The sequence below is a fragment of the Poecile atricapillus genome, chromosome 2, assembly GCF_030490865.1.
Source record: "Poecile atricapillus isolate bPoeAtr1 chromosome 2, bPoeAtr1.hap1, whole genome shotgun sequence".
Taxonomy (NCBI): Eukaryota; Metazoa; Chordata; class Aves; order Passeriformes; family Paridae; genus Poecile; species Poecile atricapillus.
Genome location: NC_081250.1, coordinates 10,598,568 through 10,619,863, shown reverse-complemented (window position 1 = coordinate 10,619,863; position 21,296 = coordinate 10,598,568). Strand labels below are relative to the sequence as shown.

The 21,296-nt window shown below is 41.4% G+C and overlaps 1 protein-coding gene across 2 annotated transcripts in view; it reads left to right on the top strand.

Annotated features, from left to right (window-relative positions):
- The first annotated feature begins 4,964 nt into the window (after window positions 1-4,964).
- The window catches only part of LARP4B (La ribonucleoprotein 4B), a 55,934-nt gene continuing 39,602 nt past the window's right edge, over window positions 4,965-21,296 (top strand). Inside the window, exon 1 of one of the 2 annotated variants that reach the window (XM_058830665.1) lies at window positions 4,965-5,117. The gene's annotated coding sequence lies outside the window, so the exon portion shown is untranslated. Of the gene's footprint in view, window positions 5,118-20,920; window positions 20,940-21,296 lie in introns of those variants that run through there. The other variant, XM_058830667.1, reaches the window with a different exon arrangement.

The following is a 21,296-nucleotide window of genomic DNA, read 5'->3' as shown; positions in this document are numbered from 1 at the left end:
TCTGGGGCTTCTCCCTTGCTGTGTCCCTATTACACACAGACTGTAAACTCCACCCTGGCTCGATCCCATAAAACTCACCACCCTGCCTCTGTTTAGGGTTCTCCATCTCTGGTTTATGCTGGGTTAATTCCTGTGTTGGTGACACCCCAATAAATGGATTCCCGAGTTTAACCAAACGGAGACCTGTCTCATTGATTTCCCACTGCACCTCCCTGGACATGACTCCGTTGCAACGAGATGCAACATAGTGGAACATATCTCTGTCTACCTCATCTGAGCCTGGATCATTCCTTCAGTGAGAGATGCAGGGGTAACAAGGATCATAAATCTATCTGATCAATAATGGACTTTCATTAGTTTACTTGATAATTAATTTTCAGCTAGCTACAAAGGAAGCCTGAACATTTCACTAAACTATAGGATCCACATGGAGCTGAAACTTAGATAACCCCATCTTGTGTAATCGTTTGGCAGGTCATTTAATCTCTCTTAGTTTCCCCTCCCTTTGGAAGGATTATTTAGTATGAGTTTCTCCTCATGTCCTCCATGATCACTGTTGAGATAGTCTGCTTGGAACAAGGACTGTCTTTGACACAGCCATATATTTACTTGTGGCTTATGAAAGATACTGACGTAGAAATAATATATTTAAAATGCCACTCATCAAACCCATGCAATAGGGACTGGTTACAGGATTCAATTAAAGTTTTATGACAGGAATAGCCCATTGTGTACCATCATTTAGTATCTTAGGTTTCAAAACACCTCTCTTCCTGCAAAGCTGGGTAATAGCTTCAGGAATCATAAAATATTACTTGGCTCATAAGGTCTTGCAAAATTGCAGAGTACTAAGTAGTTTGTGACTTTTGGCAAGTGTTCCAGGTCAGCAATTCTTAAATAGTAGTAATTCATGAAGCCTTATCCCATAGATCTGAAGGGTAAAATATTTAATGAGAGTGCGTTTCAAAGGAGTAAGAAGAAATAAACATAAAACAACACAAACACAAACAAACAATTACAAAAAGAGGTAGTCCAAACCAGGAACTTCCTTTCAAAGCACAGATCTCGTTCTGTTAGTGGAAGTTTTTATCATACTACCCAAGTGCTTCACAAACTTCAATGAATTAATCCTCTATGCTCTTGTGAGGAAGGAAATATTATTCTTTTTATTATATTGAGAGGAAATAATAAAGACTATAAAGCCCAAATGTTTCAGTACATCCAGTGATTTTTGAGGGTTTGATTTTCTGACTCTCAGTTCTAGGTTCAGCTTCCAGGTATACCGCATTATTTGCAGTTCCTCTTTGTATGGAGTTATCTTCTTAAGTATACCAAAGACCTTTTTTTGTTCCCCTGAACTGTGAATCCTAATTTAAAAACTTACAGAATCACAGAATGAAAAGATTCATCAAGGTTGGAAGAGACCTTCAAAGACCATCTAGTCCAGCCATCAATTCAGCACTTCCATAACTATCCCCAAACCATATCCTCAAGTCACATCCAAGCACCTCTTGAGTGCTTCCAAATACTCTCTGGGCAGCTCATTCCAATGCCTGACCATTCTTCCAGTGAACACTTTTTTTTTTTCTAATATCTAAGCTGAACTTCCCCTGGAACAACTAAAAGCCATTCCCTCTCATCCTTTCACTTGAGTTTTGACAGAAGAGACTGACCCCCACCTCACTACAACCTCCTGTCAGGGAGTTTTAGACAGCAATGAGGTTCCTGAGACTCCTCCAGACTAAAATATTATTTTAAGAATATATCAGTAATATACTGAGAAATAACTTACATAGTCCTTTCTATATCTGATTGACCACGGATCAAGAGAAAAATAATCAGTTAGTTGCTTGATTTTTCTGGACTAATGGTCCAATTATTCATGGATATTGCTCCTTCAGAGGTGCACTCTCTCTCCTGACTGCTGAGTATCAGATGTTGAAGAAACAGTAGTTTCTACCACCACACACAGCATGCATGGTCAATCTGTAATTTTTCACTCCTATCTGGGCACACACTCCTCAGCTACCAGAGTACCAAGGAAAACATCAAACCTCTTTGATCTCAGCAGTGTGCCATTAAAAAAATGGAAGCATTTTTAGAGACTAAGTTCTACATCCCCCACAGTGAGAATCAGAAGGGGCCCAGGCAGGTAGAAAGCTCATATTACTTTCACCAAGTGTAGCATGGGAATATAGCTTGGGGTGTAAGTGAAGACTGCATGCCTAAAGGGGTAAGGAATTTTGAGGCCCCTCAAGAACAAGGATGTAATGGGGCTTATGATGTTTGGGAGCTTAAAATCAGATCTTTCTCTTTTTTTCCTTTCCTTGACAAGTACTGCAGTCTGCAGAAAAATGGTCTGGCATTAAAGAGCAAAATTATATCAAACTCCTTGATAAAATAATTTTTTCAAAAGCATTAGGAATAGCAACTTTTTCACTGTTTTAGACTTTTAAGCAATCAGCTGTTTATACAGTGGCTATGTGGCGACCACCTGATGGATCAGTGACACTTCCTGCACTGCTCGAGGTACTGTCTGTCCTTCTGAACACTCACTCTCAAAGCTGGTTTATCCCTTCTCCTGATCAAGCTCTATCCTATCGGTCTTCTTCTACTCAGGGTTTTTTCATCATGACAATTCTGAAAAAGTAAAACTTTTTTTCACTATGGGAAACATCCCCTTGTTTGCCCAAGAATGAGCGCTGAGATGCACTTCCCTCAATGAACAGCAAAGCTCTGTGTCCAGTAGGGTCTGAGCTCATTCCAGGCACTGGGATGTTCTTTATTGCCCCTGCTAACAAGGGATTTTTAACAAGACAGTAACATCAAGAACATTAAAAGTACCATAAAAACCATTCCAAAGGGTGCTTGGGTGTCCTTAAAATAAATATTCTAATTGCTGTATTGTCTCTATGGGAATTTCTGGCAGATACCTGGAAGGCAGGCATATGAATCTTATCAGTAAGGATTAAAAACTCAATTATCCTATCTGGATTAACTTCTGAGGTACAGATAGGCAGCAACGCATGGTATAGGTAACTACTGACAACTGTTTGTAACGTGATGTAGCTTTGCCACACCTGTAGTAGAAGACAGGCTGAGGACTGGGAGCAGTCCTGCAAGATGAGCCTTTCTAGACTTTTTATTTCCTCCCCTAAAGTCCCAAGAGGAAACGACAGATTTTTCTTTTGCCTAATTAACTGTAGTTAAAAATATATGATGATCTGTACTAAATAACTAGAACTGTTTGACAAGACTTGTTTGTTCTTTGGTCAAACAAATGAACTGTTGAATCTTGTGGGGGGGAGGGTCACTACAGTTTTATATAACTGAAGACTTACTCTATTCCCCAGCTTGGGGACAGTGAGAGAGCTTGAGGCTGAGAAGTTGTGAGTCCTACAGAGATTTTACCTCTGGCAAAAGTCCCTCATGTTCCAACCAGAACGTCCTGTGCTTGCACCTCCATGCCTGCCCCTGTCTGCATTCCCTTTTCTTCCCATGCACGTTGTTCAATGCAGCCTGACATTCTCCAGCCTAGGAGGAAGCAAACACCTTAAAACAAAATATATTTGTACTTCCCAGCAGTTTCTTTGCTTGTTAAGCCGTGGCAGTGGCAGAGAGGAGCCATTCTGTGGGGACTGGAACTCGCTGTTGGAAGGAAGCACTGTGTGGATCCTGCTTAACAAAACAATCCTGCCTTCCTGCTGCAACCCTTGTCTTCCAGGAAGCCCTTTGCTTCCTCTGCCTCCTCCTCCTCCGTGCAAAGAATAGTGTGAGGCTGTTGAGGCACTGGAACACATTTCCTAGAGCAGCTGTGGATGCTCCGTCTCTGGAAGCGTTAAAGGCCAGGCTGAACGGGGTTTGGAGCAACCTGGACTAGAGGAAGGTGTCCCCGCCCATGGCAGTGGGGCTGGCACTTGATGATCATTAAAATGCCTTCCAAGCCAAACCATTCTGTGATTCTATGCGACAACACACTCCAGGCATTCATAACCCACATGAAACACAAGGCTCTGTCATTGAATACTTTTCTCCTAATTATTTTATTTAAATTTATCACTTCCCTTTGAGCTGCAACTGCTCAGGTTTGCTCCACGGGAGCTGCTATACCAGGAGCTGGGGCACTGTGCGGTAAGGTAATTTTGGACAGGCACCCTGGTCTCTCCCATTGCTGCCGTGGCAGAGTTCCAGAAGGCGACAACATGTCCTGTGCCAGCGCACACACCTGGAGTGCTCCCACACCCGCAGCCCTGGGTGAGGCCCCGCTCCGTCCCTCTGCCCTGAAACACCGCCCGGGGCCGCCGCGCTGCCCGGGCCGGCTGGGCACTGCCCCCAGACACACGCTGAGCCAGCAGGACAGGAGGCACCGCTTCCGCGACATCAGTCGTGACCTGCCCTTCCCTTTCTTCCGCCTTCCCTTTCTTCCGCCTTCCCTTCCTTCTCCCTCCCCTTTCCTTTCTCTTCCCTTCCCCCTTCTCTTCTCTTTCCCGCCTCCTTTCCCGCCAGTTCCCGGCGCGGCTACGGCGAGTACGAAGGGACAAACCGCCTCCGGGGGAGGGAGCGGGGGGACGGGCGGTGCCGGCCCCGCCCCCGCGCGCCCCTTCACGGCGGGTGACGTCAGGCGCCTCACGCGCCGCTCCGCGCGTCACACGCCGCGCGCGCGCCGGGGCCCCCTCCCCCCTTCCCCGCTCCGCCAATCCGCGCGCGGCGGCGCCCGGCCGAGCGGCGCCGGCCAATCCCTTCCGCCGGCGGGGGCGGGACTTCCGCCGGGAGCCGGAAGCGGGTCTCTCATGCGAGCGGGTGGTTGAGTCTCGGCTCGGAGACGTTTCGGGCCCGGAGCCGCCGCCGCCCCCCCGCGCCCCCCCCGCCCCGCCCGCCCCCGGCGCTGCCGCCGCCCGCGCCCCCTCGGCCCCGCCCCGCGCTCCGCTCTCCTCCTCACGGCATCCGGCGGCGAGGCCCCGGCGGCGGCGGCGGCGCGGCGAGAGGCCCCGGCGCCCGCGGGAACCCGACAGGAGTGAAAGGCCCCGCGCCGGCGGAGCCCCCCCCCCTTCCCCGTACCCGCCCGTGTCCCCCGTGCCGAGCCCCGGCCCGAGGGCGGCGGCGGCTGTTGGTGACAGGTGAGTGCGAGGGGCCGCCCGGCCCGCGCCCTCCGGGCGGCGGCGCCCGCCGGGGCCGTTCCCCACCCGCATCTCCCGGGGCGGGGGGATGGCGGGGCCGAACGGGGAGCGACACCTCCCGCTCCGCCGCCCCCTCGCACCGGGGAGGCGGCCGGAGCCGCCATCTTCCCACCCGAGGCGGTTCCCGGGGGAGAGACGGGAGGGAGGAGGAGGATCCCGGCTCGGGGCCGCGGTGGTGGCGGGGGTAGGGCGGGCGAGCCGCCGGGGCCGCTCCCGCACTGCGGCCTCGCCGCCCCGGGCACAGCGGGTGAGCTTTGCCCCCGCTCCGACGGGGCCTTGAGGGAGAACCGCGTGTGCCGCGGGGCGAGCGGGAAGGGGCGAGCGCCGGGGGGACCCGCCTGGAGCCTTCCCGGCCGCCGGGCCGGGGCCGATGGGCGGCTGGGACCCTCCGGAGTAGCAGGCGGTGCCAATCCCTGGCCCATGGCTCCGGGCACGGAGCTGACTTTCCACGCCGGCCGTGTCCTGAGCAGGTGAATTGCCGGCGGGCCGGGGGTGCGCCCAGGCTGCACAGCGGTACCTGCGGGAGCACACGGGCGCTGCGTTGCCCCCAGGATTTAGTTGTTTTTGGGCCTTGTAACTGCTTCAGCGAAGTTGTTTTCACTCTCGGTTTCAGTTTGTCCTGGTGCTCAAAATTACTACGTAGCTTTGTCCACAGTTTAAACAGATGTTTGCTTGCCAAACAATGTTTGTTGTGTGAGATTCCTGTGTTGCAGATAAGTATAATTATTTTTATTCTGCAGGTAAGCGAATTGAGGCAAAGTGGTTAAGACTTGCCTGTGGCCACAGAGAGAGCGAGCTGCTTTCAAAACCACTGTTTAAACTTGAGTCACTGTTGGGGTAAAACCATGGGAATTCTGGCTTCCGATTCTGCGTCTTGTCTCTGGCCTAGTTTTGTTGGCCTCTGAATCCTTAGTAAAATTGGAGAAGGAATCTTTGTTAAGTACTGCCTCAAGGATTGTTATTGTAAAGTCTGTCTTGTGGTTAAAGTTTCATGTCAAACTTATCTGGTTTTTACAGATTGGATAAATTCTCAAAGGTCAAAGCATGTTGTATTTTTTTTTCAACTTGCTGGGATTTCACAACTCTTGGGTTTTGATTCTGGTCTGGTAACTTTTTATCAGTTGAACTTTCGCTTCTCCCTGCTGATTTGTAAGCATTTCTTCAAGTCAATTCTCAAGATATGAAACTAATCAGTTTAATCACTCTAGCTATTAAAACAACACTGATATTCTTATTTTCTAATTTTATTTTTTTATAGGAAGTGAAAGAGAGGTGGAAACTAGGCTGAGGCCTGATAATACACGTACAAAAAGTAGTATATATTTTATGTATAATGTCTACAGAAAAATTTATTCTTCTAGATGTGTTGTCATTTATGTGTGTATACTCTTTATATAGAAGCCACAATTACTCCTATATTTAATTGGTCTTATATTTTGGGGAAAAAATAATCTTTATTCGAATGGAGGTAGAAGTTTTGCTTAAATTAATTATTTGGAAACATTTGATCTCTTGTTCCTTAATAAACAATTGTATTTAATCAGGTCCTTAGGCACACACAATGTTCTGGGTTAGATTGAATTGTTTACTTTGTAATTTTTTCCAGTTTTTTTTTTACCCATTTATACATAAAAACTGTAAGGGAATAAAGGTGCCAGTACAAGTGTGTGCTGCCTTGGTTGTTTTTTGTGGATGGCTTTAGTGCCAATATACACATAGAAAGTACGAATGACTGATACTGGTATTTTTTTATATATATTGCTTAGATAAGGGGCTGTATCTTAAATCTGTTTCATTAAGAGCAAAATAGAAGATCTGGAACTGGAGGCAGTTCTGGGGGCTTAGGGATTTTGTTTTGGGGTTTCTTTGAGACATACAGAAACCATGTAGATAATTTCTGATGATGTTTTATTTCGATTAGAGTGAAGTTAAATCCTTGGTTTATTTACTGAACTGCAGAGTCAATACAGTCAGGTTTGTCTAATCTACGTGTTCTATACTGATCTGTTGCTGCGTCCCTTATAAAGTCTCATATCTTGCAGTGGCTTTGACTTTAAATCAGTTGAGAGCTTAATTGGCATGGTAATATAAACTCTTTGTTAAATATTTATTACATTACCTCACAAAATGCACATGCTAGACACGGAAAAGGCATGCTTGTGACCATAGTGCATGACAAATCTAAAGTGACAGCTTAAAGGTAGCAAAAAAGAAGTTACAGAAAACAAAGTAATTAGGTGTAGATGTGTTCCATCAGTTTGATATTATTTTTTTTTTTAAACTAGGTAGCTTTTAGGACCTTCAGTGCTATTAATGTTTAATTTCATCATGTCTGTATATATTCATCAGGCATTCACATTCTCGTAAATTACCAGGTAAGGCACACAAAGGAGCACATAAAGCACTTGACTTGCCTTCTCTGGTGCCCGTGTTGGAAGGAGCAGGGTTTGCAAAGGCCACAGCTTTATTGATCTTGAAGAAGAGCACTCTTGCCTTGGAGGTGCAAAGGTGGCTGTGGAGGTGGCTCACGAATGCAGTGTCAGGAGGGCTGTTGCTGTCAGAAAGAGGTGAAAGAAGCAAAGAAATGTGTTCTTTAGTCTGGAGAATATTGAGCTTTGGGAGTGTGATTTGTGTCTGTGTGCATGTACACACACATGTGAGAAACTGTTACATGATATAAAACATAATAAGTGTGGTTTACAAAGTTCTTTTAAGCATTTACTAGCAAAACGACATTTTTGGACAACGGGTTTGTCTTAAGTCTTAGACATAACTTTAGAAAATAATCTCAGGCTCCATGTATTACATGCATTTTTTCCTGCATGTAGTCAGTGATACTCAGCTAACAGGAATATTGGAAGTCTGGTCCATTTGCATTCAGAATGGGCACACAGGTATGAGTAGGATGGACAGGATATTACAAAACAGGATGTTGTAAGGAAGAAAATTAACCCTCTCCCTTGCAGTTTTGAAAGAGGCAATGATGTGTGGAGAGCTGTGTAGAAGATAAGAATATAAGCTGCTCTTGTAGTAAAGGCCCTGGAAAGGTGTTTGAGCACTATTGTTCTGAAAGCAAGGCATGCATGCACTGAAATTAATATTCTGATTTTTGTCCATATACGAGACGTAGATGGGTGGATTTCACCACAGAAACCAGTAATTGGATTAGGGAGGGGAAACTGATGTAAAACTTAAAACCAGCACTGTTTCAAAGTTTGTGATCCCTCAAAAAAGAGAAGGCACAAGCGCAAACCCTCTTCCCCTGAACTGATAATGTGCTTTGTCAAAGGCACCAGTTCTAACTGTACTTGCATTTTCAAACTAATGCTTTGGGAAAGCTCTGTTTTCTTTTCCTGTGCATTAACTCCTCTGCTAAACTCGAGGCAGGCTACTGTATCATAACAATCAAACACAAAAATTGCACTCTGAAGCAACTTCTCTGAATATAAAACTGAGTGATATTTCACCTGGTCAAATATGTTTTGGTACTGTAAGCACTGGATAATTGGAGAAGACTTGTTTCTATTCCAACAATCTGTTTCTTTCTCTTTAAGCATATAATGACTTTGTCTAATGGTAAAAATGTGTCTACAGCCAGTAAGTTTGAAGAACTTGTTAGAAGCAGGAGACCAGCAGTTGATTTCTCTTCCACCCATTCATCTACTCAAGTTCCATAAAACTATTATAAGATAGAAACAGTGTCTGTTATCTGGTTCCCAGCTGGTGGTACTTAAATTTTGGTGATGTGATGGAGCCAAGGATTTATGAAATCATTGGTCTTTCACATCTGTGTGGTTAGCTGTTCCATACCCTTTCCAAAAGGGGGTGCCCCTCTTTTGGAAGCAGGTGCTATGGAGCCATACCTGCATACAACAAAGGTACTTCGGAGTGCTTAAATTAGGTGTGAGTGTAATACAGTGTAAATGTGTGATTAGGATAGCCATGACAGTGTTCATTCTGTGATGTGTGCTGCTGCAGGTATTTTGTGTCTGGGTATGTGTTTCAGGAACAGCAATTAACTCCAAAATTGGAAGTCTGACAGGGGTTACTAATATGTGACTAGCTGCTTGGCCTAGAACATTGCTGGGAATTGGGGAAGCGCTGTTTTGACACCCTGATGAATCACCAATTTCTTTGAGTCTTAATCTTTTCGAATGCTCTCGTTTACCATGGAGGGCTGGGCTATGCATATTCTGGATCCTGTCAGTCCAGCTCCTTAATGGGTAGTTGAATGATGTAATACAAAAGGAATCAGTTGTTCATAAGCTGAATGGATTGCCACCTCTGCACTTCCAGCAGCTCTGTTGTTACTCTCGTAAGGCTGTTGACATGTAAGGAGCTGGTGTCCCAGAGAGCACATCCTACAGTAGAGGTTTATTCTGGATTGCCTCTGTGGCCATGTAGAGTTCAGTGTACGTGTATTTAAGGTAGTGGCAGGTATACACAGCTGTGAGTTCAGGACTGTTGCATATATAGATGAAAATATGGATGCATATAGAAACATATAGACATCTGTCTACTGTGGTAGACTGTGGTGAATTGGACACAATTGCTTTATCTGTTAGGGATTCTTTTCTAAAATGCCAATATCACTTTCATTATTGAAAACAGAAAGCAGTGGCAATACAGACTTCGGAAATTACACCTTCAGATGCTATCAGAATTTCTCATGGAATATGTTCAGGAATACACTGAGTTTTCAGTGTGACGAACATACAGTTATTTTATCTAAAGCTTGTTCTGGGCTTCTTGTAAGTCTAAATAATTATTTGTCTTTTAGTTTTCTTCCAGGTTTTTGCACAAGTATCTAAACAATATTTTCCCTTTGGATGGGTTAATTCTCTCTCAGCCTCATGTTGGCCCTTCCCTCCTGACTTCTGGAAGTAAGCAACAATGGTGAATACTTCATTGGTACTATTCATAAGGCAGACTTCCATCTGTCTTGTTAGTGGAATTGCAAACTTACTTAAAACATTGTAGATTTCTGTTAATCTGTTAAATCTACAGTGTTAAAAACACCATCGATTTCTGTTAATCTGTTTATCAGTGTTTCTCAGCAAATCTAATGTTCTACAGTCTGTTTTCAAGTAAAGTATTTTATAATTACAGGATGCCAGTGATCTGACAGGGAAACCCGAGAAACAAAATATTAGTTAAATAGTAACTATATTGAGAGAAAAAGTAATTTCATAAATCTCATTTGGCAGAAGCTTAATGAAAGGTTTGAAAGCTTTACAGTGATGTCTCTTGGCAGCTTTATGGTTTTGTTTTCGGTCACTGTTGGTATCCATATGCGTATTTTCACAGGTTGTGATGCTGTCACAGGTTGCCCCACAACAGAGTCTGACTCTGACTGTTGTTCAAACAAGGAACTGATGAATCAACAGGCCAATGTCCAAAGTAGCTTGCTTTTCCATACCCTAATGCTGAGGCTTTATGCTCAAATGTTTGGATGTGTCCTCCTGGTTTCTGATTCTTCTTCTAGGAATTAAAGAGTAGAGCAGAAGTGAAGAATGTACTGGGCCACAGTTACCTTAAGTGCTGAGCTGCCTCTGTGTGCAGAATTTGCAGTCTTATCTCGGAGTTTCATTCCCATTCAATGTTGTTGCTGCCTGACAGATAGGGACAGAAAATGGTCACCATGTTGCTGTTTAAAGCAGCAAGGCAAACAATTTGGTCAGAAGATCATTGTCTACATTGGCATGTCTCCAGGACTGTGTCCCTGCTCACATTTAAAGCTTCTTGTCCAATTCTTTGTAATAAATGTCCAAAAAAATTATGCTATAAAGAAGGGGAGGGACTCTTTTTAATGAACATATGTTGCTGCTTAGCTTACAGTCTATTTTTTATGATTATAATTTTCTTAGTTAACATTGTGTATTATAACTGCCTGAATTCAAGGAATAAGTGTAATTTTTAGAAGGGTTTGTGCCCAGTTATTTTGATATGCAAGGAAGGATTATTGTTGTTAAATCCAAGCTAAAATATTGGCAGTCCATCCTTTAACTGTGAGTCAAAACCTGAATTACCAGTAGTTTTGATTACAGTGATACTCTACGAAGGTGGGGTGCTCTAACTGTGAACAAATGTGCACCCAGGAGGTGATAGTCTTTCATACAGTGTTTTAAAAACGAAGCAAGAGTTGCTTCTGGTTTCGGTGAAGCTTGTAATGGAGGATGGTAGCCTTTATTAAAAGAGGAAGTAATACTAAAATGACTGGATTATTGGGGTTAAGTTCTATTTTTGGCTAAGAGGTTAATGAAATAATCATTGGCAAAAACATTAGCTTCCTTTTCTTTTACAAAAAGAAAAAATGCTTAAAGTTGAATGATGCTTCTTCTGTAAGTAGATAAATTTCACTTTAAATTTTGTCCTGAACATGTTTCAAAACTTAAACTAGCATTTTGGGTCAATTAATGCTTTTCAAGTCATCAGAAAAAAAACAACCACAAAACCAAAACCCTAAACCCCAGAGCTTGAGAGGAGTTCATTCCAGGTGGTTTGTTTTGCAACTGTTTGTTGAAATAGTCTTTGCATTGTCAAGGATTGCTGTATACATTCGTGTTGGGACAAAAATTGTCCCAACTTTTTGCTTATCACTGGCATTATCAACATCTATTTGGTTAGATATGCCTCTCACTTGGACTTTATGTAGGTATAGATCCTTTTCTCTCTTAGTTTTCTCAGGCCTATTGTGTGGAAGATACATTCCAGGAGGACTGTAATGGTTGTCCCATTGGTTTGCATCAGATCTTTTCCAGAATTCTAGTTTGGTGTGCATTTAAATTTGAGATCCATGATGTTAGATTTCTTCTTCCCTGAACTAAGAGTTTATTGTATGGTCCCAGAATGTCATGATAAAGAGCTTGGCAAATTGGCTTTGAAGCTATGTATGTGTCTTAAATAGTAATTCAAAGTACTAAAAATATTAAGTGTCCTGGAAATTCCAAATGCAGCTTTTGACCTCTTGCTTAAGTGCAACACTGATTGAAGACTTGAAAGATGGAATCCAAGTAACAGCAATATTCTAAGATAAGACTATTAAGATCTATTAAAGAAGGTCAGACTTCTAACCTCACCCTTGGAACTTCACTAAATGTTAACCCTATAACTTCAAGTGATGTTTTTAATCTTGTCTTTCATCATAAAATACTGCATCTGCTACTACCAGCTTCAGAATTTTTATGAGGATTTCATAAAATCCTGCCCATCAGAGCTGGGTTAGTTGTTTCCTTTACCTTTTCCAAGTGTTCTGCCTAGAGTCACAGGCAGGCTGTGAGTGCCTCAGCCACTCTGGTGAGCAGTGTAGCGAAGAATGCGGAAAACTTAGAGCTGGTATTGGTAAATCGTGAGGAGGAACATTCAGCAATTGAAACAAGGAAGTTCGTTGTTCCCTGCATTGCCAAACTGACACTCTTGATGCAAAATATTTAACTTGTTCCCTCTAAGCAAGTGCTAAACCTCCTGGAACCTCGTCATGTGTTGCAGCATTTGAAGATTCAGTGTTTCTTTGAAGAACTGGGAAAACCCAACTAGACCATCAGTTGCTGCCTCTTAGCTTCAAATACTTGAAGCAGCTAGTAAAATACTGTAGAACTGGCAGTTGTTCTGTTAAATAAACAGAATTTATGAAATGACAGGTCCACCTAAAGTGAGCCTGATACGCTGAGATGCTGGTGAGTATGTTAGCCAGCAAAGTTCAGTGTCTTTGTAGTTTTCACTTCAAGTCAGGAATCATTTTGTCTTAGACTGAAGCTCTCTCATAGTGAAAGTGCAACAATCTCTGTAAACTTCATTGCTCTCTGTGAGCTCTTAGCATGCTTAGTTGTTGCTTCCTTCAGCAGAGGAATAGGAAAATTAATCTCATACTTCCTTTCAATAACTACTTTAAAGAAAAGCAAACAAAAAAAAAAACCAAAACAAAAAACCCCCAAAAAAACCCAAACGAAAACAAAAAACCCACCTCATTGTTTAAGTGAGAGCAGGCCAGTTATATGGGGAAGGAAGGGAAACAAAGAAAATACATTATTATGCAAGATATTATCTTTGCATACTAATTCCTCATGTGCATGAATTCAGAGAAGGTAGGGCAGGATGAGACAGATTTGGTGTCCAGAGTGCCAAACTAACTTTCCTGCTGGAAATAAGATGTGTGTCAAAATAAAGAACTATAGTTCATGGAAAAAAATATTGGAGAAGTCTTCCATGTGGCTTTTTCTGATAGACTTGTTAATCTCTTCTTGTATTGTCTTGTTTGGCTACGGGAAAGAGCAGTACAGGCCTATTTTGAGAGTTCAAAAGTTTAAGCTACCATGTAGTGTTCTGTAAATGACTATTTGAAAATAGTACAGGAATGAGCAGTATTTTGTGAAATTCAGTCATTAACGCTAACAGGTATTTGCTCCTGCCTTATCTACTCTAGGGCAAGCTTGAATTTTCTTTCAAATTCGATTTACTCTTTCTAATCAAATGCTCTTTTGCTTTCTTTGTGTACAGAAGTGTTGTACAGTTTTTGACTCAAGTCACATTAGTGCAGACAAGCAACATGGATGATGATAGTTGATTTATGTGAGGTTTTGTTTGATGGTGCTAAAATTTTGAAACATTTTTGTGATGTTTTCCATCTTTTTTTTCCTATCATTTAACATTTGCATGAAATGACAAAATTAACTTTTGCATCAGTGAACACTATTTGATATTAAATATTGGTATTATATTAAAAGCCTGGAACAGTCTCTCAGCTAATTTGTTGGCATAAAGATCTCTGAAGTTACTGAAAAGCTTTGACTTTCAGAGAATATGAAATTATCCTGTCAAAGATCACCCCAAAGTATCTAGAATTAATATTTGTGTAGAAAGTAAACAATTTTAGCAGTTAAATTCATGCATATTAGTAAAAATACCAAGACTTTTTATTGCCTCAGCTGTGACTTGAGTTTGCAGATCAGAATCCTACTGCACTGGACACAGGAAGTATAGGCTATTGCCTTGTACCTTAGGCAAGTGTAACAGGTAAATGCAGGTGGATGGGAGAACACAGAACAAGAAGTTCATACAAGAAATAATTGTGAGCAGTGGGTTAGTATAATATATGATGCCTGTGTTCTGATGAAAACCTAATCAGTTATTACAATATATTAATTAAAGAAAAAATCTTGCAGGAGGGAGCTTTCAACACATCCTGCAGTTTCTCTTAACCCATGTTAGGCATAAATATTAGGGGGTTTATATACTTAGTCATTATTTAGGCTGGCTGGTTTTAGAAGATTATATGAAAAATTAGTCTGCCTCTATGATTTGGCTCATTTAACAAATGTATTTCAAATGTAGTTTGGAAGCAGAGGCAGATATGAAGTACTGTGCAGAGTGTGGGGTCCAACTCCAAGCTTGTCATTCTGTAGCTACTTTCAATCATTGTTTGCCCTGTATTTAGACTTAATTAGTTTTCAGATTATTTCAGTGCAGAAGAGCAGTGGCTTGCACTGGCCTGTCCTTCACTCTTTCATTCAGTACTGGCAATGTGCAATATGCTGGGGTTTCTGTTGTAAAGGTCCTGCAGATGTGGTACTGTACCTTTCCTTTTTTAATTTTAGGTTGTTGTTTTTTGGGAGCTTTTTAATTGGTGTTGGAACTACCTGTGATGCTTTGTAACAGCAGCAGCAGAGTGATGTGGACCTAAGCTGTTCGGTTCCACTCAGAACTCTTGAAGTACATGATTTGCAGTGCTCTGCTCCTCTGGTTTCCTAGAGCAGGACAGGATTAATGCCACCAGGTATTCAGCTTGAGTCCTCTCTCCTCTCCTGCTCTTCTGGTGGTCACAGAAGTAAAGTGCATGTGCAGGCAACAACTGTGTAGTTCTCTGTTTAACTGGCGAAGGGGGTGTTCAAATTTACTCAAATTCTGTTCTTGCTGGTGATGTTTGCTGTCCTGGAAAAGTAAAAAGTTGTGCCAGAGCTGGGAGGTAGGAAGTCAAATGCTCACAAATATGAGGGAGGGCAAGTGATGGAGCATTTTAGTAGGAAATCATTATACTTAAGAGGTATATCTACTTGAGTAACAAATTCCTGATCTCTTTCCTGAGAAAGTTAGAAGACCTTTTTAATTCAATGCGAGATGTTTTTTGCTTTTTGTAGGCCTTGGTAATGAATGTAGAATGTGTGATTCTACATTCAGCTTATCAAGAGAGAACAGGGTTGTGGAGAATTACAGTCATAATTAATTTATATTAAGTTGGCATTCCACTTTTCAGAATTGTCATGATTTGGCTGAGCTGCTAACAATTTAACTTTGCCATTTTAGGGGTTTCTTAGAAAATCAGAGAGTCAAGAGATGAATTTTAATTAAGTGTGGTGCTTTTGAAATCAGCATCTGATAAATACCTTATCTAGCATGATAGTTATAATAGAAATTAAATATATATCTTTATGAATAACCTGCAGGGTGTGTGCTGTTAGTCCAGTTACAGTGAAGAAAACAAGCTTGTGGCTTTGTGATGGATGTGCAGCATGAAGCAACTCCTGTTAATTAATGAGTTGGGTTTCTTAATGTAATGTGCTTCAGCCTGCAGTCAGGAGAGTGCTGCTTCAGACTTGGAAACTGAGAACAAGCCATAAGCAAACTGGAAACTGCTCATGACACAATCACTCTTGTCTTCAAGGCACATTCCTCCCAGTGGCTTATGCATGCTTGGTAGGCACTTCTAGTGTTCTTAAATGGTAAGATTATGTTAAGAAATTATTATGGTAAGAAAATGTTAGGTTGTATACCATTAAACATCTGGTTTATTGCATTGCTGAAGAGGATGTGATCCACAGGATTCTTGGTCCATCTCTGGAGTGATATCTGAGTGTACATCAGACAGCAACTGCCTGTGAAGCTTCTTGGCTTGCAGGAGGGCTGCAGAAATTACGTGAGAGACCATAAGACAATATATTTAAAACATAGTGCACAAAAGTCTAGATATAAAAATGGTAATCATAACTTTTTGTTGGTAGAGGTCATCCTGTTATCTTCTGTGGGCTGTTGACATCATCTTGTTTGAGATGGTGAGCAACACTGTAACTTTACCTTCCTCCCATTTTTCTTACTCTTCACTGGAAGAGTTTTTTCGTATGTCTCTGTGCAGAGTCCTTATCATTTTCCAGTATCAGGTTTCTTTGGTATTTTATCACCTTTGTTTAGTAACTTGCTGCTTGGCATCTTTTAGACAGCTAATTACTGTAATGATCTGGATTTGCAGACTTGCAGAGTAGTCAGTTCTGGTGTGCTCTTCATTGCATAGGTTTCTGTGTGAATGAGAATACTCAGGAAATGATGAGAGTTGTGAATTGCTTGGGAAGCCTCACACAGAAATGTTTCATAGATTTTTAAATAAAGAAAAGCAGCATTCCTTTTAAATAGGAAGATTTACTATTTCAGCCTTTCTTAAAGGGAAAAGGGATAATTAATAAAATTGCAGAACAATTTTGGAGGCTGTCAACATTATAAACAACAGAAGGGATTAAAAAAAACCAACAACTTGTGAAGTAGATGCAGCACTAAATGATTTGTGCTTGTGTTTTCTATTGAAGAGTGTTAAAATACAGCATTAAGGTTTAGGTTCTTCTGACACAGTATTTCTTGCTAACACCCGGTTGCCTTGTGCATTTTGAAGTGCCTTGAGTCTGCCAAGTGTTCTGTTGCAGGCTTGCCCCCAGTGCTTATGTCCATGTTCCTCTTCAGGAACCCAGCAGTTGCATTACTCTGGAGTGTGCTGGGGCAAGAGTAATTTTCTTGGCAGGAAGGAAAACTGAAACAAATCCAATGGTACTTCCCTGGGGTTTTTTGAAATCTTAACTTTCCAGCCACCATGCTGGCACATACTCTGGATGCTTGTACATTTTGAAACCTTCGTCCGACAGACTTGCATAAATCACTGGGTCTAAACACTAAGCTCCAGAGGTGAATTTTCAACTTTTTCCCCAACTGTTTAGCTAATCAGCAGTGAAACAAATGGAGAACCTTGTGATGATTTTTAATAGTAATGCATTCAAGACTTCTGTAGACACATGCTGTGACTAAATATTTATGTCGTGTCAGCTTTTTAATTGCTGTTGTGCAATAGAGATTTTACAGATGATGTAGGCACAGTGATTATTGCGGAGATCACCACAAACAGATATGCTTTTGGTGTTGTTAGTTTTCTCATTTGCAGCTACTTTATCTGCTGTGGTAATGGAACTTATTCACAGTATATTTTATTTTAAATAATGCCATCCTTTGAAAGCTAGATTGCTGTCAGATCTGCTCTGTAAAGAAAGTGATTTCCTGTTTTGAAGGGAAAGATGGAAACCCCTGAGTTCTGTCACAAGTTTTCTCTTGAACTTGGTAGAGCTTGGATGACATTATCCATCTACAGAATGGTAGCATGTGGCCCCTGCAGCAGGGTGAGGCGTCAAATCTCACAGCTGAGATCTTTTTTTTGAAAGTATTCTCAAACAACCAGATGATAGAATTTGAAAGTTTGTATCAGTGCTTGTGACACTAAGACGGAAACTTCCAGCCTTTCAGGATTAGGGTTTTTCCAGTTTTTCTTGAGGATGCTGTCTGTATAAGCTTAAACATTATATCCTGTATCTGAGTTGGCACCTTTACTGGGACTGAGAACTTAAGTCTTGACATACTGTGTATGCTTTGGCTATTCACAGTGTTGTTGAAACTAATAAAGAAAAGTTAAACTTTGTTTAAAAAAGAGGAGCTGATGTATTAAATTTGTAGCATATTTTTGGAAAAGGCATCTCCTATTTCTCATATAAATGTCTATGTGATGTCTTCAGCAGGTGCTAAAACCTTTCAGAGGCCAGGTCAGTGATAGCTCTGATTACCTCTGGTGTGATGCTGTGATCCTCATGGGTACACAAGTGTGTAGTAAATGGTGAGAAAGTATGTTCTCTCTCACAGTAGAAAGAGGATTTGGCTTGCATCTGGATGTTTGCTATGAGGCTCAAGTTAAGCAATGCACCTCTGTTTGGAAAACATTTTAAGCTTTCTCATGTTACTCGAGTGTACTTCTGTATTAGCCTTGTAAAAACTTAATCTGTGTTTAAAGTTTCTAGAATGTTTGCTAGGAAGAATTCTGCACAAAGCCAAACTCAAATCTATTTTTGTTTGTACTTGCTGGAAGAGCAGTGAAAAGTTCTTTTATTCTAGTAAGCTTTTTTTGTTTTATGATGTTGCTGTTTGCAGGGTGAAAGTTAGTTGTCAGCACTTGCATTTGTAAATCTCTTTTTAAGGGCTGATTACTCTGGGCTGAAAGTTGGCAGGCAAGATCTCAGCCCTAGAGCATTGTTTAGGGTTTTGCATGTTTTTAAATAACAGATCTATGTGACTGATTTCATTGAGAGAACGCATGCTACTTCTCAGACTGTAGTAACTCTAGACAGTGAAACAGACTGCAGAAAAGCACTTTGAATATGAATTAGAAAAAATTAGAGATATCTACTAAATGAAAGCAAGAGGATTGGAGGCTACACTGCAGGGAGTATTTTAGGGAGGTCAGCATAAGCAGTAGGGCTTTCGCCGCGTAACAGTCAAGGAGATAGATGTCTTTTCCAAACTATTTGCAAGGTTGTGGTGCATGCAGATGCAGTGTGTTTATAAATACCTTCAGACAGTTGCACATTAACTCTGCCCATGCAAAGATACCTAAACCTACCTAAGATATCTAAAATGCTAAAATGCAGCTAAGGGTTAGTCTGTTGTTAGCACCACACTAATTAATACACACGTGTGGCTTTTGGATGAGAGCAGTCCCAGCTCTGCTTGGTTTGGCGCCCAGGCAAGAGTGATCATGTGGTTGTGTGCACTTATCTGTATAGTCATCCTGTGGGCCATTGCTGGTTTGTATCTGATGTTTTCTGAAATGACAGAATTGTTATAACTAGATGGTTTTGAAAATACTTGACAAGTAAAGAACCATGCTGTTAACTTTAAAAAAAACCAAAACACTAAACACTCAAACAAAAAAGAAAATTTAAAAATCAGCCCCTCCTCCCTCCAAAAACCCCCATATCTTTCGATTTGTGAAGGTGGTTGTGGATGTTGCAGAAACCAGTAGGCTGAAATACCCTGTTGCTTGACCAGATGGTCTCAGTCCCTCCTGAAAATATTCTTGTAACTTCTCAGGTTAAACACTCACCAGGTGTCCACAGGGACAGATCTGTACAAGTGAAGGGTGTCTGCCCCCATTGCCCTCAAGCTAATGAGAAAATGAGTAATAAGGCACTCTTGCCCTTGCTGTTGCAATTACTAGTTTTGCAGATGGAGCAGTGTATTACAATTTTGGGGAATGCAAGGAAAGCAAGCATCATTGAATATTGTGCGGTATCTGAACAAAAATGTTTTTACCTGTACTTTAAACTTCTCTGTCTTGCCTATTTACAAACCAAGATTGGACTACTTTAGATAAGTCTCAATAAAATCTAGGCAGTTTATCTTGGGATAGGTAGTTGTCAAAATAAGTATTTGAGTATCTGTAGTAGAGTCAAGAACAGAGTTACACTCAAGTTGCTGAACTTATTACTCTATGATGACCAGATGACAAGCCAGAAGGATACAATAATTTACTATATGCATTTGTAGAACTGAAATTAATGAGTGCTTCTAAATCAGTGAAAGCCTAGCACATATTGTCCAGAGAGGTGGTAGATGCACCTTCCCTGGAAACATTCAAGGTCAGGTTGGATAAGACTCCGAGCAATCTGATCTAGTTGAAGATGTCCCTGCTTCTTGCAGGGGAGTTGGACTAAATGACCTTCAAAAGGCCCCTTTCAGCTGAAAAACTGCTCTGTGATTCTGTGATGAAAAAATTGTCATTTGACTGTGATAGCTCAGTGTTCTACTGTAGGTAGTACTATATGCCAGACAGGTATGCCAACTTGCATTTTTCTCTTGAATGTCTCCTGCTTATTGCTGCGACATTTATTTATGCAAAGACACATTGAACTGCTGACTGGTGAACCTTATCTTTCAAAGTCATGGACAAGTTAACTCTTCAGTTGGATGATAATTTTTATTGCTGCATTAAAATGCTCCATTTAACTTCTCACTAATTCAGCTGATAAACTCTTTCAAACAGTGAATCTGTACCTGTGTTTCTAGAATTACCAGCTATTGATTGTGGTTTTTATAAATAAGCTTTTATATGAACATATATATCAATGCTAATGAAAAACATGCTAAAACATATCCTATGGAGAGCTTTTAACTTTCCATGACTTTTATTAGTTTTCTGTTTCTGAAGTATCACTGCCTTTTTCTACAGCCCTTGTATTTGCTGACATGATAGTCATGGGAGTCTGCAGTCATGTACGTTTTGTTCTCTAGGAATCCAGTGACAGCTCTACAGTAGAAAAGGTGGCATTAACTTTCCAGAACAGCCCTGCATGTGAAGGCATTATGAAGTATCTCACAACCGATGGAATTTTGCAGCTGAGCATTGACATCCTGCAGACTTGTAGCAGTGGGATCTATTAAGTGAAGAAAATTGCAACAGAAGCAGCTCCCTCCTTCTGTGTTTGGCATCTTTTTGTATGACTTGCCCATTTGCAGAAAGGCAAAGGCTGATCACTGTTAAAAATTATGGGATTTGGAAAGCAGGTTTTATCCTCTTCAAACAAATTACTTTATTGCTGTTTGGAGTGCCATTTTGAGCCTTGGTGATCAAAATTCGACTTAAATACATGGGTTTGACATTGTCATTACTAAAAATAATTTATTTACAAGGTGAGTGGTATTAGTATGGTGTGTATCACAACAAATCTGTGTATCTAATGAGAGTATGATTATAGTGCAAACAAAGTTACCTAGAGCTTCAATCTAGACCTGGCCTGTGATAAGCATCTTGCATAATCTCATCTAAGGGACTTCTGAAAAGCAGTAGAATGATATGCTGCTCTAATTGCTGGTGGCTTGCCCAAGGAATTTGCAGTTGCAGTGTGCACATTGCAATTGTGTGTTGTCAGATTGGCTGGCAACTTGTCTATCCTCAGCTGGAATTAATTATTTAGCTGGGTATTTTGTGCTTGTTGGCCAGTCAGCGAACTGACTTTAAAGGATATATATATATATCCTTTAAAAGGA